This window comes from Prionailurus bengalensis, chromosome C1, assembly GCF_016509475.1.
Source record: "Prionailurus bengalensis isolate Pbe53 chromosome C1, Fcat_Pben_1.1_paternal_pri, whole genome shotgun sequence".
Taxonomy (NCBI): Eukaryota; Metazoa; Chordata; class Mammalia; order Carnivora; family Felidae; genus Prionailurus; species Prionailurus bengalensis.
In genome coordinates, this window is record NC_057345.1 from 219768399 (window position 1) to 219785871 (window position 17473).

The 17473-nt window shown below is 55.3% G+C and overlaps 1 protein-coding gene across 2 annotated transcripts in view; it reads left to right on the top strand.

Annotated features, from left to right (window-relative positions):
* The window catches only part of RAMP1 (receptor activity modifying protein 1), a 47717-nt gene that overhangs the window by 18373 nt on the left and 11871 nt on the right, over nucleotides 1-17473 (top strand). The window lies entirely within an intron of this gene.

Below are 17473 nucleotides of genomic sequence, written 5' to 3' on the forward strand. Positions count from 1 at the left end.
CCTTCTTCCCGCCTCGCTGGGTGTATCCAGGGCCCCAGGCATTCCTCAGTGGGGTCGGGGGCTCTCCCCACCCGGGGCCCAGGCTCTTGGTGTTCTGGACCTCCTGGTCCAGAACTTGAGCATGGTCCAGAACTTGAGCATGATGGAGGAGGCAGGTGCTAGCATCAGAACAGCCTGTGCTTTAGTCTAATTGGTCTTCTGCCTCAGCAGAGGGATTTGTGTTTAAATTAAAGATGGCACATTAATACAATCCAGGGAGGACACAGTGGGGTCCCCAAAGAAAAGCAGTCTCCCCGCTTATCTTGAGTAAGTGACCACGGATTGGTGCGGATGGCCCGCACACGGGTGGCCCAGCAGCCGACGGGGTAACGCCAGTGGTGTTCCCAAAGAAGCAGGGGTGACGTGGTCTTAGAAATGGGAGCCACCACAGGCAGTCCCCAGTAGCGCTCTGGATACAGACGGGAGTAACGATCAGTCAGGCCAAAGAAAGTTTTCCCTCTTTCGAGCCGCGGGGTAAAACAAAAAGGGAATAGAGGCAGGGCTGAGGGTGACGACGTTGCTGGGACATTTTGTTTTAAGTTTATTTATTTATTTATTTTGAGATAGAGAGCAAACAGGGAAGGCAGAGAGAGAGAGAGAGAGAGAGAGAGAGAGAGAGAGAGTCCCAAGCAGGCTCCACACTGTCAGCACACAGCCCAACACAGGGCTCGAATTCACAAACTGTGAGATCATGACCTGAGCTGAGATCAAGAGTCGGACACTTAACCGACGGAGCCATCCGGGCGCCCCAGGACATTCTTTTATTTAAAAAGAAAATCAAGATATTTGAGGGAGCTGGAAGCAGAAGTCCTCATGGGAACGGTATGTCAGCACGTCAGCTGAGGCCTGCTGGCCCGGGTCTGTGGTCGGCAAGATAAGAGCCTGGAGAGAGGTCCGAGTCCTAGTCCCTGGAACCTAGTACACACAACGTCACATGGCAAAGGGGAAGTAGATTACAGATGCAACTAAGGTAGCTGAGCAGGTGACTTTGAGTGGGGAGATTATCCCGGATTATCCGGGTGGGTCCGAGGGGCCTTAAATGGTCCCAGCGAGGCCTTTGGAGCAACATCAGACTGGCTTTTGTGTCCCTCTGACGCACCCTCCTGCCCATCCTTCTTTGAGCACCTCCTTGCTTTCTGGCACCCCAAGATTTTCCAGGATCATCGTATACGTTTTCTGCCCCCTTCCCCACTCCCCAGAAGCAGCGGTTTCTGCAAGGAAGCCCTGGTTTCTTTTATTAAAGAATGTTGTTTAGAGACGCCTGGGGGGCTCAGTCGGTTGAGCGTCCAACTTCGGCTCGGGTCATGATCTCACGGTTTGTGAGTTCGAGCCCTGCGTCGGGCTCTGTGCCGACAGCTCAGAGCCTGGAGCCGGCTTCGGGTTCTGTCATTCTCTCTCTGCCCCTCCCCGATTTGTGCTCTGTCTTTCAAAAATAAATAAATGTGAAAAAAAAAAAAAAAGAATGTCATTTAAGGGCTCCTGGGTGGCTCAGGCAGTTAACCATCAACTTCAGCTCAGGTCATGATCTCACAGTCAGTGGGTTTGAGCCCCGCGTCGGGCTCTGGGCTGACAGCTCGGAGCCTGGAGCCTGCTTCGGATTCTGTGTCTCCCTCTCTCTCTGCCCCTCCCCCACTCGTGCTCTGTCTCTGTCTCCCAAAAATAATAAATAAAAACATTAAAAAAAGGTTTAAGGGGCGCCTGGGTGGCGCAGTCGGTTAAGCGTCCGACTTCAGCCAGGTCACGATCTCGCGGTCTGTGGGTTCGAGCCCCGCGTCGGGCTCTGGGCTGATGGCTCAGAGCCTGGAGCCTGTTTCCGATTCTGTGTCTCCCTCTCTCTCTGCCCCTCCCCCGTTCATGCTCTGTCTCTCTCTGTCCCAAAAATAAATAAACGTTGAAAAAAAAAATAATAAAAAAATAATAAAAAAAAAAAGGTTTAAAAAAAACCCAAACTATGGAACTTGTTAAAAAGAAAAAAGAATGTCGTTTAGAAGCCAAGATACACACACACACACACACACACACACACACACACACACACTCTCTCTCTCTCTCTCTCTCTCTCTCTCTCTCTCTCTCTCATGTCAGGAATTCACGTGTAACCAGGGAGACCTTACTATCCCTGAGAGAAAACATGGGTGAGGTCTCCTGGAGCTTCCGTGGGGGGGGGGGGGGGGGAGGCTGAATAACAACGATATTTGTATATTGTTACTGTAATAACAGTATTGATTTCAAGGAATCGGTTTATGGTTTATGCGACTGGGGAGGGGGGAGGGTCTGGCAAGTCCAAAATCTGCAGGACAGGCCAGCACAGCTGATGCTGTAGCCCGGGGGGCAGAGTTTCTTAACTTGCCCCAACGTAAGGCCTTTCAACTGACCGGATGAGGCCCCCCCACATTATCAGGGATGACCTCCTTTCCTTAAAGCCAACGCATGGGAAGCAGGTCTCCGAAATTCCCCAGCAATGCCCAGATTGGTGTGAGATTGAATAACCGGGAGGTGTTGCCCGGCCAGGCTGACACAAAACCGACCGTCACCCTGTGCTTTGTGTCACAACTGTTCTCAAAGGTGGGTTCAGAGAAGCGTCATCTCCCCTCATCCAGACTCTGGCCCATTATGCCCACCCACCGCCACCCACTCCCCATGGGCGACCAGTCTCTCTCGTCTCTGCGTCTTCCTTGTATTTCTTTTGCACAGGTCAGCCGGTGTACGAATTTTTCTCTCGCATCCTTTCTTACGTGGAGTGTATTTTACTATAGATATTCTTTTTGCACTTTGGTTTTGTTTCCTTTTTTTTTTTTTTTTAACCTAACAGCGTATACTGGAAATTAATTCTTACCAGTGCATGGAGAACTCCCTCACTCATGTTTACAGCTGGATAATATTTTGAGAGAGAGGGCGTGCATGCACGAGTTGGGGAGGGGCAGACAGAGAGGGAGAGAGAGAATCCCAAGCAGACTCTGCACTGTCAGCACAGAGCCCAACGCGGGGCTCGAACTCATGAACCGTGAGATGGTGACCTGGGCTGAGAGCGAGAGTCAGACGCTCAACTGACGAAGCCGCCCAGGCGCCCCGCCTCGCCTCATCTTCCAAGCATTTTCCTGTGGACAGGCGTTTGGTGTCCCCCGTATTTTCCAATTTCAGATAGCGTGGAAGGGCACAGTCTCGAGCACCTGCACCTTCTTGCTGCTGGAGCTGTACCTCCAGGGTGGCCGCCTGGCATCAGAACCACGGGGTCTGAGGCGAGAGCACGTTTTGGGAGGCACTGCCTGTGTCCCCCCAGAGGGGCTGCGGCCTCGGCGTCCCCGCTGGCGGTGTGTGAGGGAGCTTCCCTGCCACCGGCCGGCGCCCTGCGTGGTCAGGCCTGCGTCCTCACCATCCGATCCGCGAGAAACGCTGTCGCCTTCCTCCAGCGACGAGTTCACCTTCTGGAGGTTTAAGGGCCGTTCATCGATCTTTTCTGTAAATGCTTGTTCGTGTCCTTTCCCAGTTTCTGGTCCTTTGTAAAGAATTATTTTATTTTATTAAATGGATTTACTTTTAAGTAAACTCTATGCCCAGCGTGGGGCTCGAACTCACGACCCCGAGACCAAGAGTCGCAGGTCCACCGACTGAGCCAGCCGGGCGCCCCTGAAGAGTTCTCTATGTTAGAAGAGACATTAGGACCGTTGTCTGCAACACACGTGAGATGTATTCTCCCAGCCTGTTAGCTGTCTTCTGACTCTGTTTCCCGTGTTGCTGCTGCCCCGTCATCTTGTTTCCATCCAGCTGTGTGCGTCAGTGTTTTATCACCCCTGGGTCTGAGTCACGGCTGGAAAGCCTTTCCCCACACTGAGGTTCGAGAGGAATCCCCCATGTTTTCTCTTCGGTCGCTGAGCCATCTGGACTGTATTCTGCGACGAACCACAAGCAAATTCTGTCTTTCTCCACATGAGCTGCCCAGTTGTCCTGTTTATTCGTGAGCCCGTCTTTGCCCCCAGTGAGTGGAGATGCCACTTTGTTCTATGTAATGCCCCTCTACGCTTTGCACCTTCGTAAACAGTCCGTGTCAAACCTTCTTCATGTTGCCTGCCTGTACGACATCAGTTTCTTCTCCAGAACCACCAGTGGGACTTCACTGCCTACCCACTGCTCACTTACCACGTTGTTACAACTAGTGTTTGTTAAGCACCTACTGTGTGCCGGGCACCGTGTTAATCGGTTAACACGTGTCGTCTCATGGAAGTAAGCGGCAGCCGCGGGAGGGCAGAACACTTGTAATCCCCACTCTGTCTGCCCAGGGTCACAGCTGGCAAGGTCTCTTGGGGTCCAGAGTCTCAGCTCTTGACTCTCCCCAGGGGCACGAGATGGCTCCCTCCTGGTTCTCAAGGGTGGTGTGGCGATGCTCTGTCTTCACAGAAGTGGGCGGGGGGAGCGGGTGAATGACGGCCTTTCGTGGCCATCTGAGCCCCTGCCAACATCCAGGGGGTCTGGTGAGGTCCGTCTGCAGTGGGATACCAAGTCTGGTTCTCGAGCCAAGGGCAGACTTTCCAGAGTCCCCTGGAGCCGCAGAGGTCTGGGGCAGGCAGGCTTGTCCAAATGATTGGGTGGAGATGAGAGCAAGGACCCAGAGAGAAGACCAGGCATGGCCGGGGGTGGGAGAGCTGCATGTACGGGCCGGAGAGCCATCAGCATGAAGGAACACAGTGGCCAGCAGACGAGCAGGACCCCTAGGCCGCGGGCCCACAGGCGGAGAGCCAGATAACAGGCTGGTCCCAGGGAATTCTCCCAGCCCAGGCTGGAGGGCTGCAGGCCAGGCAGGTGTGGGACAAAGGGGCAGGTGCTGGGAAAGACCCCGCCCTCAGCCAAGGGCAGCTGGCGATGTCGGTGGGATGAAAGCGGCAGAACCGGGCAGTCGCTGGGTCTGGGATCCAGGCCCAGCCTAAAGCTGGGGGTGGACACCCCTAAAGTCAGGAGGCCAGAGGTCCCCAGTGCCTCCTGCCTGAGGTCATGGCTGCCGTAGCAACTGGGCTGGGCCCACAGGTGACTGTGATCCGGCAGAGGGAAGTTCTGGATGCCACTCTGAAGTCAGGATTTAAAACAGCTGCGTGTCCGAGGACACGTGCCTTCCCACCAGGTGACAAATGCGAGAGAGGCAGGCTTCCCCAGCATGCACGGTCTAGAGAGACGTGGAGAAGGTCCCCTGCGGGCACACGGGGGGCCGGCTCGTGCTGGCTGGCGCTCTGGCTCCCAGGCTCCCAGCTCCACCTCAACCCTGCTTCACTTAGGACCTTAGATGGAAACACTGGGTTATTTCCAAAGTACTTCTCAGCAGCACTGTGCCTCTTGGCTCAGAGATAGAAACTTCTTAAGAAAAAGCAAAGGGCTCACAAGAGCACTCAGGCCACACTCCAATAAGAGGACAGTGACCTGCTGTGGAATTGTGGGTCTGCTTTGTTTCAGCATGGAGCTGACCCTGGGACCAGGGCTGTCCAGCATGGTTCTGCACGTAAATGGGTCCATGACCCCGGACGCCGACCCCCGCTCCTCCAGTGGGAGCTTGGCTTGGGGCTGCTCCTGAGTCCTTTGTTTGGAGATGCTCGGGATTTTTCAGGCTCCCCTGGTGTCTGACCTGTCACCGCACCAGGCCCACTCAGGGCAGACGGGCTCCGCAGGGCGGGCCCAGCCCGTGATTCCCAGGGGCCAGCTCATTAAACTGCAGGCCTGGTCTGCCAGTGGAAATGTAATTTAGAGCATTAACTGGGAAGATAATCTAATTTGGGGAGCTACAGAGAACATGGGAAAATGTGTCATCAGAAACTCTCATTTCCAGAGAGGTTCCTGTGGGTTTTGGGGAGGGAGAGAAAGAGCGGAACAGAGAAGGAGAAGAATCTCCAACATGAGGAACTCAAATAGAAACTGGTTGGTTTTAAAGTCCCCGCATGTGGGATTTCCGCCCCCCCACCCCCCCAAGACAAAAACTGCTGGTGGCTTTGGGAGGCCGGGAGCCCTGTCCGCTGCCCCCCTTGGGCTCTGAGGCATCACGGTGTTCACAGGAAAGATGTCAGAGAAACAGGTGTAGCACCTTCCATGATCTTTCATCAGAGAACCAACCTGACCCTCATACCCGTCCAGGCGCCCCTCCTGTGCCTGCCCTGAAGCGTGTGGATTTATAAATGCCATCTGGGTCGCCTCAGCACACGCGGTCTCCCCGGCCCGCCTCCCTGGGGAATCCCTCCCCGCCGTGCTGACCCTGCGCTGGGCACAGAGGGCCCACTGGCCAGTTCCGAGGAGGGGTCCCCAGCCCTGCCAAGTGGGGAGTGGCCCGGTGTGTTGAGCAAAGGACACAGAATAAATGTGTCCCCGGCCAGTGCTGGGGATTCTGCCATGGGCACCCCGCCTAGGGACTCCAGTCCCCGGACAGGGCCCTTGACCCACCGCGGGGTCTCTCCCGGGGCGGCTGCCATTCCCTCTGTGCCTCTGGAACAAAGGGCCTTCTTTGCGGCTCCCTTAAAATCGCCGAGGCAGGAAATTCTTCAGGACTCAGCAGTGATATCAGGACAGCTGCTTTAGTTTTGAATTGCAACAGGAACTGAAAGGGAGGCATCTTTCTGAAATCACGGAGGTCTCTCTGGGGCAGTGGCTGGTGTCCTCCGAGGGATTCTGGTTGCGCTCGGCCCCTCTCACCGAGACCTGGATGGGCCATGCCCCGGGCGCTCGGCAGGCCGTTCTCCAGAACCTACGTCCCACCCGCTGGGAGTTCCCGGGGCTCCATCCAGTTCCCTCGGGGGTCTGTGGGGCTGCGCACCTGCCCTGGCCCCCAGAGGCCCTGGCACAGGTGCCCATCCCCCACCCCTCTGGCCGCCTGGGCGGGGGGAGTCCTTCAGGTGTCTCCAGAGCACACGCTCACAACCCCCAGCCCGGGCGCTGGAATCCTGACTTCCGGAGGCCTGCGTGGCCCAGCTCGCCCTGCAGAGGCTGGTTCTGCCGAGGCCCTGCCTCCTGCTGCCCGGCCGGGCCTCAGCCAGGCAAGAGGTGCAGACACAGCTTTCCAGGGCGCACTTGGGCGAGGGTGTGTGCCGTGGTCTGTCACAGCTGTCCGCACCTCTGAGCTGCTTGCCGGGTACCTTCCCCTCCAGTCTTCTTGGTGCCCAGCCGTGGAGGGTGGGACGTTCTCGTGTTGCTGGTGTCAGCAGCAGAAAGGAAGGACCAAGGACCCCCCGCCCAAGCTGGGCCCAGAGCTCCCAGCAGCCACCCCTGGAATTTGTTAGGCCAAGGCTGTGACAGGGAGGCATGACGGGACTCAGAGTTTGCCGGGTGGGCAGAGGAAGGGGGGGAACCCTTTTTGTCCACCCTGTTCAAAGATAGCTCCTCAGACTCCCACCTAGGTGGGCATCTTAGCAGAGCTGCTGGGGGTGGGGGGAATACCGTATGCACCACCACGACCCCACAGCAGCAACAAGGGGGCCTTTCTGGGGGGGTGGAGGGAGGCAGAGGCCTGCCAGGCCCTTCTACCCTGTGTCAGGCGCTCAGCCTCGGCTGACCTGGGGGAGCAGACGGAGGGCTGGGCCAGTGGGACCAGTGCTGTGGGAGCAGGGTGTGCTGGAGAGGGAAGGATTTGTCTCGGGCTTTGTGCGCCCAGATCTGTGCCCATAGAGAAGCAACGTAAGGGGGTGGAAAGGTCTGGAAATCCACTGTCCTCCACCACAACCCCAGAGCCAGCCCTCGGCAGGCAGATGCGGGAGAGGAGTCATAAGGACACGAAGTGTCATACGGACACGCTCGGGGGAGATCCTCAGGTGGCTTGCAGCCCCACCCTGTCCCAGCTGCATCATCTCCCGGCAGCCAGAGGAATTGTCTTCACTTGGGGGGGCGGGGAGCCCTCACGGACAGCAGCAGCATTTCGGTCTGGAGCTGCCTCAACCATGTGCCTGCCTCGTGGAGGGTTCTCGTGACGGTGTCAGAGGGCCTGTGCCTGTCCACCTGTTGGCCTGGAGGTTTGGGGGAGTGGGAAGGAGGAATTCCACTTCCTGCTTGAGAAAGCTCCTGGAAAAATGTGTCTGCAGAGGCCACAAGCCAGGCAATCCCCCTTGCGGTGGGGGGAAGCCAGAAGCTTCCACTGGCCATGCCCAGGAGCCACGGCACGGTCCTCAGCTTCCCTTCATGTCCACTGCCCGAGTCCTTCTGGCCCCGGGAGAGGGCACAGATGCTTCCCCAGACACGTGTCTGGGATGAAGTCAGGCCTGTGTGTCAGTGTGAAAGGTCAGCGGCCGGGCGACACTAAGCAGATCCTGGCTGTGAGTGGAGCAGGCAGGTGGGATGTGTCCTGGTGACAGGGACTTGTGGCCATATCCCTTCCACCCCCGCCTCCGCCTTGGACATGCTGCTGTGACTCCCCGCTTCCCCACGGCCAGGAAAACCCAAGACACGTCCAGGCTGTGCAGACAGGAGTCTGCTGTCCGGGGCCGGGGGGCCAGGCTCGCTCACACAGGGCTCCCCAGAGCCCGCTCACAGGCGGCCCCCCCAGGGCCATCTACACTGAGGGGCAGGGAGCGCGTGGTGAGAGTGATGAGAGGTAGGGGTGCAGCACAGTGGGTATCACAGCAGATGTCCCCTCCTGCTGACCCTCAGCCCAGTGCTCACCCTGCCCCCAGGGTCTCCCAGGACCCAGCCATTCATCAGTCATTGTGTTGGTGGGCATCTTTGGAGCACACTTGGGGCCAGCAACGCTCAGACCACTGTGGGGGCCTCTGGGGAGCTGTGGCACCAGGCGGCAGCCCTCCTTCTCCGGGCAGATTTTGAGGACAACCTCCCCCAGGGCTCACAGGACTTCAGCCCTGGACGCTTATGCACAGGGTGCCCCGTGGCTCCCACTCTGGGAAAGGTGCCTCTTAGGTCTGAGTTCCCTCTTCTCCCAGCTAAAAAACGGAGGACTCACTTTCTTAAAAATACACCCCTTTTGGGGCACCTGGGTGGCAGTCAGTGGAGCCTCTGACTTTGGCTCAGGTCATGACCTCACAGTTCGAGATCAGTTCGTCATGATCTTCCAGGTCGAGATCTCACAGATCTCACAAACCCTGTATCGGGCTCACTGCTGTCAGTGCGAGCCTGCTTTAGATCTCTCTCTCTCTCTCTGCCCCTCCCCTACTCGCTCTCTCTCTCTCTCTCAAAAGTAAATATTTTTTTAATGGGTTTTTTTTTTTTCATGAATTTTTGACAGAGAGACAGAGCATGAGCAGGGGAGGGGCAGAAAGAGAGAGGGAGACACAGAATCCGAAATAGGCTCCAGCCTCTGAACTGTCAGCACAGAGCCCGACGCGGGGCTCAAACTCACAAACCGTGAGATCATGGCCTGAACCGAAGTCGGACGTTCAACTGACTGAGCCACCCAGGCACCCCAAAAACAAATGAACATTTAAAAAAAGTGGGACGCCTGGGTGGCTCAGTCAGTTGAGCATCTGACTTCGGTTCAGGTCATGATCTCATGATTCGTGAGTTCAAGCCCTGCGTCGGGCTCTGTGCTGATGGCTCAGATCCTGGAGCCTGCTTCCGATTCTGTGTCTCCCTCTCTCTTTCTGCCCCACCCCCGCTCACACTCTGTCCCTCTCTCTCAAAAATAAATAAACATTTAAAAAAATTTCTTTAATAAAAAAGAAAGAAAGAAAGAAAGAAAGAAAGAAAGAAAGAAAGAAAGAAAGAAAGAAAGAAAGAAAGAAAGAAACACTCCTTTTGAGTAGCAAGAGAAGGTGAGTGTACCCCCACTGCCCGGGCCAGGTGGACGTGGCCTCGCTTAGTGGCCAGAAGGCCAAGTTGACACGCCCTGGTGTTCCCACCCCAAGTCTGTTGAGCCTTTACCAGGTCTTTGTGATCTTTAACGATGCGGCTGTGAGAGCTTTGGTACATACGGCCTTCTGTTTTGAACTAACTTCAGAATTCTTGCAAATGGACTTAACGTGCCATGGACGTTCTGTGGTTCTCATAGGTTTTGCCCCGTTGCCCTTTTAAGGAACTGTGGTCCTTTCTATTACCAACCGCATATGAAGGCGTTTCCTCACATTCTCATGAGCCCTGAGTTTGCACAGATTTTCTGTTGGCAGGTGTACGTGAGATTTCCTCTTGTCCCATTTGCCCGCCTTTGGCCGTTGGGAAGGCGAAGTGATTCTTCTAGAGTTGTTTTGCAATTTGTCTTTTCTCAGGTGCAGATCATCTGACCATAATCTTTGCTTCTTACCTTTTGAGTCATCGGGAGTCTTTTAAGTCTGATTTTGCGAACTCTCGAACATGGTAGAGGTCAGCTGTGTGTCATTTTTGTCCTAATCATCTTCAAGTTTCGCTCGTGTTTATTTTGGTGACCCTTGTCTCCCGTGTTTGATTTCGTTATGCAGTTCACGTGTGTGCCCTCGCTCGCTCCCCAGAGGTCTGGAATTCGGGCACAGTCCTGTCTGTTGCAGAAATTCAATTGTCGCAATTCCAAGGGAGTCACATGGCCACAGTATTATGTTCTGTTTCTGTTTAGTCGTTATGTGTTTTGAAATAACGTTTATCTTCTTAAACACGCTAAGTAGTTACATTAAGACATGAATAAAATTTACTTCCTCCCTACCTCGATTAGGCTAACATAATTTGTTAAATAATGTTGCCTACCTCCATAGTTTTGGTTATGCTTGATTTAATACTTAGTATGTTCTTGTGTGCATTAGAGTAATTTCAGTTAATTTTTTACAAAAAATTTTAATGCTTATTTAAAAATTTTTTTTCAACGTTTATTTATTTTTGGGACAGAGAGAGACAGAGCATGAACAGGGGAGGGGCAGAGAGAGAGGGAGACACAGAATCGGAAGCAGGCTCTAGGCTCCGAGCCATCAGCCCAGAGCCCGACGCGGGGCTCGAACTCACGGACCGCGAGACCGTGACCTGGCTGAAGTCGGACGCTTAACCGACTGCGCCACACAGGCACCCCAAATGCTTATTTTTAAGAGAGAGAGAGAGAGGGGGACACAGAATCCGAAGCAGGCTCCAGGCTCCGAGCTGTCAGCACAGAGCCGGACGTGGGGCTCAAACTCACGAATGGTGAGATCATGACCTGAGCTGGTCGGACACTTAACCGACTGAGCCACCCAGGCGCCCCTCAGTTAATTTTTATGTATGTCTTGGGGCCATCCACCCCCCTTCGATCGCCATGGCCCTACAATATTTTCTACAATTTAGAAGATCTCATTCTCTCTTTGTGTGTTCATTCTCATTGTATTTCACCTTACCTTCTGCTTTCTTTGATGTGTTCTCTGCCTATTTTTCCAAGAGAACTAAAGAACCGTTTTGCCAGATTCCGTAAGAAGTCACATTGAGGTTCTAGGTGAGATGGCCAGGCACCAGCCAGACAGCTAGGGAGGTGCTATCTGTCTGCAGGAATCCTGCCCATGAGGAGCGTCTCGGGGGCCCTGTGTCCTGAAGAACACGGCAGCAGGCCTAGTCAGACTGTTCGCTACCTTCCGGTGCCGTCTTTTAAATTTTTTTTTTTAATGTTTATTTATTTTTGAGACAGAGAGAGACAGAGTGCAAGTGGGGGAGGGGCAGAGAGAGAGGGAGACACAGAATCCGAAGCAGGCTCCAGGCTCCGAGCTGTCAGCACAGGGCCCGATGTGGGGCTCGAATTCGCGAACCGCGAGATCGTGACCTGAGCCGAAGTCGGACACTTAACCGACAGAGACACCCAGGCGCCCCGGCTCACTTCTTTTTTAACGTTTATTTATTTATTTTGAGAGAGAGGGAGAGAGCTGGGGGAGGTGCAGAGAGAGAGAAGGAGAGAGAATCCCAAGCAGGCTCCACAGTGTTGGCACGGAGCCCGATGCAGGGCTCGAACTCACAGACGGTGAGATCACGACCTGAATTGAAATCAAGAGTCAGACACTTAACTGACTGAGCCACCCAGGGGCCCCGAGAAAGCCCACTTTTTTTCTGTCCATTATTATAGGTCTTTAGAAAACAGACTATGTCTTGCATTGAAATGTCTTTTTAAAATGTTTTGGCTTTCACTTTTATCATTTGCTTTCCCTTTTTACCTTTTCAGAAAAATATTTGCTTCTTTCGCGAGGTAGAATTTAGATGCTGACGACATCATTTTTTCTCACCCCCCCCCTTTTTTTTTTAACATAATAAAGGCATTTAAGACCATGTTGTTTCTCCCTCGGGACCTTCTTCACCACTTTCTGCAGGTTTTGAGATGTCTGTTTTCTCGTTGTATTTTCTTACCACACAGTTATTGCCTTTCTTGACTTTCTCCTTCAGACAGTTTTTTCTTTAGGCAGGTGTATTTTAATTCTCAAATGATGGGGCGCCTGGGTGGCGCAGTCGGTTGGGCGTCCGACTTCAGCCAGGTCACGATCTTGTGGTCCGTGAGTTCGAGCCCCGCGTCGGGCTCTGGGCTGATGGCTCAGAGCCTGGAGCCTGTTTCCGATTCTGTGTCTCCCTCTCTCTCTGCCCCTCGCCCGTTCATGCTCTGTCTCTCTCTGTCCCCAAAATAAATAAACGTTGAAAAAAAAAAATTTAATTCTCAAATGTTGCATTTCCATTTGGTTCTTAAGCTCTTCTTCTCTTGATAGAGTGATAGCACACAGAGTGAATAGTTTCTACTTTGTGTTTTTGTTGAGATTTTCTTTCAGATCTCTCACACTAAGACCTTCTGTAAACACACCACCAAAACTTGAAAATGAAAACGTTCTGTTCTTTCTATTTCATCCCCCCCGGAGCAGTGATTAACGCGGCACTGTCGTGCTATGCAGCTTCTTTACAGGTTTCTGAACTTTTAAAAAAATTTAATGTTTGTTTTTGAGAGACAGACAGAGCGTGAGTGGGGGAGGGGCAAAGAGAGAGAGGGAGACACCGAATCCGAAGCAGGCTCCAAGCTCCGAGCTGTCAGCACAGATCCCGACAGGGGGCTCGAGCTCGTGAACCTTGAGATCACCACCTGAGCTGAAGTCAGACACTCAACCAACTGAGCCACCCAGGTGCCCCTCTGAACTTTTTTTTATGTTTACTTATTTATTGGGGGGGGGGCGGTGGAAGGGGCAGAGAGAGAGGGAGAGAGAGAATCCCAAGCAGGCTCCATGCTGACAGTGCAGAGCGCATCTCGGGGCTTGAACTCACGAGCCGCGAGATCATGACCTGAGCGGAGCTCAAGAGTGGGATGCTTAACCGACTGAGCCACCCAGGCGCCCCTGAGCTTTTTGCATATGATAATGCAGTAGTGGATTCTTCAATCCTAATCGTGTCAGCATTGTTTCCATTTCGCTTTTCTGGAAGGCTTTTATGCATATCTTTTGCTCTGCTCTCATAGCATTTAGACTCCACGTCATCCTGCTGCTGGCATCGACCGTGAAACACCGTTACAGCTCTAGGCACGTGTGATAGTTTTTGCTCTGCGTGGTCCTTTGCCTCGAGTTAGCACAGAAGCACTGGTCTGTCAGCTCCTCGAACTTTGTCGTTCTGTGTGACTTATGTCTCTTGCCAACAGCTTACTGCTGGATGTTACATTTTATATAACATAGAGTTATATATGTTATATAAACTCTATAGAGTTTCATATAACAGAGCGACGAGCCTTGTACCAGAGAAAACAACATCGTATCTGTCCTTTGTGTTCGATCTTCAGGCACGCCGTTTTTTTGTCTTGACTTTTTACATTTCCACCCTGATTTCTCTTTCCTTCGTATGGTTAGAACATAATGTCTTTTCTTTTCTCTTTCAAGTGAGGTTGACGACTGGAAAACTCTTTTTCACTCAACCAGCCATGAAATGAAACGCACATCCTCTGATTCCGTGTCACTTTTCTTACCGTGTCAGACCACGTGCTTTGGCCTCCCCTTGGTGAAGAGACCAGAATCCCTGGGTTTTGGGCCTCCTCAAATTTCGCTTTGTGTCTGTCTGTCTCTCTCTTCTTTGATTTGAACTAATGTTCTAAAACCTGGTTTTTCGGGGCACCTGGGTGGCTCAGTTGGTTAGGCGCCTGACTTCTGCTCAGGTCATGATCTCGCGGTTCATGAGTTCGAGCCCTGCATCAGGCTGTCTGCTGTCAGTGCAGAGCCCATTGGATCCTCTGTCCCCAGCTGTCTTCACCTCCCCTGCTTATGCCCTCTCTCTCCCCCTCTCTCTCTCTCCCTCTCTCTCTCTCTCTCCCCCTCCCTCTCTCTCTCCCTTAAAAATAAACATTTAAAAAAATAATAAAATAAAACCTGCTTTTTCCTTCCTATCCTCTATTTTGCTTTTATTTTTTACACTGCGTTGTTCTGACTTTTGTCAGTAATAACGCTGGTCTGAGAGGTCTTGGTTACTCACATCTGCAAATAGCCTGTTAATTCAAACACGTCTTACTATTTTTAACCCCTTGTTCCCTTTCACTTGTGTCTTTTAAATTCAGGTGACTATGTGAAGCAAATCCTAGAAATAAAGCCTTATGAGTAATCCATTTCCGGGAGTGAAACATTTCTACAGAGCTTTCTTTCTACATGAGTGACAGCTTGGCGGGGGGATAGATCTGTGATGAGCAGCCTTGTTTTCTGAAGCTCACGTAGCTTTTGTTCCGCCGTCTCTGGGTTTTTATTATGTGGTCAGAGAAGGCAGAGGGATTTTTACTGATTTGTTAAGTGCGGCCTCTTCCTTCCAGAGTGCCTGCTTGCAGGTGGCTGGACCCAGGGACCGGGAGGGGGCAGGGAGGGCGTGGGGCGGGCAGGATGTGGACCCACGGCCCCTGGAGTTAGGGACTGCCCTCGGGGAGGCTCTGGGAAGCTTTCCAGACATACCCTCAGACCCTGGGCAGCCAAGACCCCCAGGGGCACAGGCTGACGGGCAGTTTCTTTGGGTGCAGGCCGGGGGAATGTCAAAGACCCCCTCCAGAAAGCCAGGTGGGGTGCAGGTCCTGTGACATTTACTTCTCTATGTCCCCGTCCTCCTGGGGTTCTGGGGCTGCTCCACGGTCCGAGCATGTCTCCCAGGGTGATTTTGAATCACAGAGAAGCACCTGTGTGGACGGCCCTGCCCTGCCCCCTACAGTGGGTGTTGCCCTGAGCTGCGACCTCCGACCTCCGTAGGATGGGGGCAGCAGGGGTGCGGATGGCGGAGCCTCCTAGACGAGGCAGCAAGTGGGTAGGGCGTGTGGGTGGGGGTGAGCCCGCTGCAGGGGCCCCTGTGGGGAGGGCAGAGCAGGGTCCCTGGGGAGTCCAGTGGCATCAGGGGGACAGAGTCTCTTGGGCAGGACAGGCAGAGAGCAGCGGGACCGGGGTGGGCTGCACAGAAGAGCCCTTCCCTCCAGTGGCCCGCGTGGCTTCACAGGGATAATGGCCCCAGGGTGTTCGTGTCCAGATATAGCACCCCGGCTGTCCGCCTAATCCTGGGACTCGGACACGCACACACCCACCTCCCAGCAAGGGTGCGAGCGGCAGCCTCACCTTCCTAGACCTGGTGTCTGCACGGGGGTCCCCGGTCTCACCAGGGGCCACAGCTCAGTGACCAGCCACAGCTCCCTAGTTCTCAGACGCCTGTCGGATCTTACAACTACAGCTATCTCTCTGAGCTGCCGGCCCCAGGAGCACGGTTCCTGCCCCAGCCTGTTCTCCGAGGAGGCCTGTGCCCTCGCCCGCCCCGTGAGCCCTGTCCGTGGGGAGCCTGCCCTGGCACCCCCCGGGGCACTGTGTCTGGTGCCAGAGCCGTCTGCACGCAGAGCCAGGAATGGATTTAGAAACCTCTGCCTGCTCCTGGCTTGAGCAGAGGCACCGGGAGCTGCCGGGCACGGAGCCACAGAACAGGAGCAGAGGAGGGAGGCTGAGGAGGCAGGCCCCGGGTGGGGACGGGGTGGCCAGGACGCCTCCTCCCCAAAAGGGGCTTCTGGGGGCGAGCAGGGGAGACAGCTCCCTACGTGGAGGAGCCAGGCAGACGTGGGTCAGACCCCCGGGCCACTTCCCTCACTGCCACCTCGGGTCACCCACGCGGGTCACCTCGGCGGCGCCTGTCTTTAAGGAGAGGATAGGAACGCCGGCTTCTAAAGCTGCTTCTCGGAGCACCACGCCCATGGGATGTATGTCCTAGTCCCTCCTGTCCCATGCGGAGCAGAGAGCTCAGCCATCAGCAGTCCCGTGTGGAGTGTTGCCCTCGGCTCTGGGGGACGTGTGGGCGTCCACCCACACCTAAGAGGGTCCCCGTTCTGCATGCCCACGGCTCCCTGGATGGCTCCCGTGTGGCCTCCTGAGTTGCACAGTGCCCATCGCCCAAGGAGACGAGACTGTCCCCGGGGCCCAGCAGCACGTGCTCCCAGCAGGAGCCCACGGCCCCTTGTGCACAGGCTGACCAGCCCAGCCACAGCAGGACGGCTGGAGAGGAAGCGCCCACCCCCCGTGCGTCTCTGCAGCCCTGGGTCCCCAGCGCCCCGTCTCCCAACACGGTACCTGCAGCCCCCACGGGCCCACTCCTAGAGCCGCGGGCGCTTCTCTGCAGGCCGGTGAGTAGCTAGTGCTCAGTGTGCAGACCCAGCAGAGGGAATGTTGGAGCCATACTGCGGCCTGACTGGTGCCAAGCTCAGGAAACGGGGGCTCGGTCGAGAGCTGCCTGGTGTGGGGCGAAGCTCTGTCTGCCGACACTGGTGTCCCCTCAACCGACAGCAGTCGCCTTAACTGGTGACGTCCCCCCTCCGTGGGTCCAGGGGAGCGGGGGCCCTCGTGTGCGTTGCCTCCCTGGTCTCCAGCTCAGCCCTGGGGCCGTCTTCCCAGATGCAGATGGCACCGCTCAGGGACACCGCGTCTCCTGCCTGAGGACTCGCCGCGGGCTGGCGGGTGGCATCCTTCACGGGGCACCTGGCGGGGGTGGAGCCTGAAGGGAGCCGAGCCCCACACCCGCCTGGAGGAAGGGGTGCCCCTCCCCATTCCACACATGGCCCCACGTGGCCCACACACGTTGCTTCCAGGTGGCCTCAACCAGCCTGGATACAAAGCTGCGGAATCTTCTCAGGGAGTCTCCCGCTGCTCCCCCAAAGTGAGCCTCTGGGTTCCAGGTCCAAGGGTGGGCTGTGGGGCTGGCACGGGGACACAGGGCTCTGCACGTATGGACCGTGGCCTGTGCTCATGAGACCTTGTGTTTGGGGACCTTGGGCCCAGCTGCAGACCCCGTGTCCAGGCAGGCATCCCCAGAGGTCCCCAGGGCTCCTCTGTCCCACTCAGGACCGCCCAGGGTGGCCCAGGCGGGAAGGGGCAGCGCCCTCCTCTCCCTCCTGGCCCAGATTTGAGGAACCGGGGCTCCGGGTGGGGCCCGGTGAGGGCTGCAGAGTTGCAGGCACATCAGCCTTGGGCACTGAGCCCTGCTGTACGCCCACACGGGGGGCAGGGTTCCACAGGGAACCGAGAGGAGCTGCCCTGCCCTCCTGAGGTCACAGGCCAGCGGGGACACACAGAGCGGGCAGCTGCAAGGGGCTAAAGAG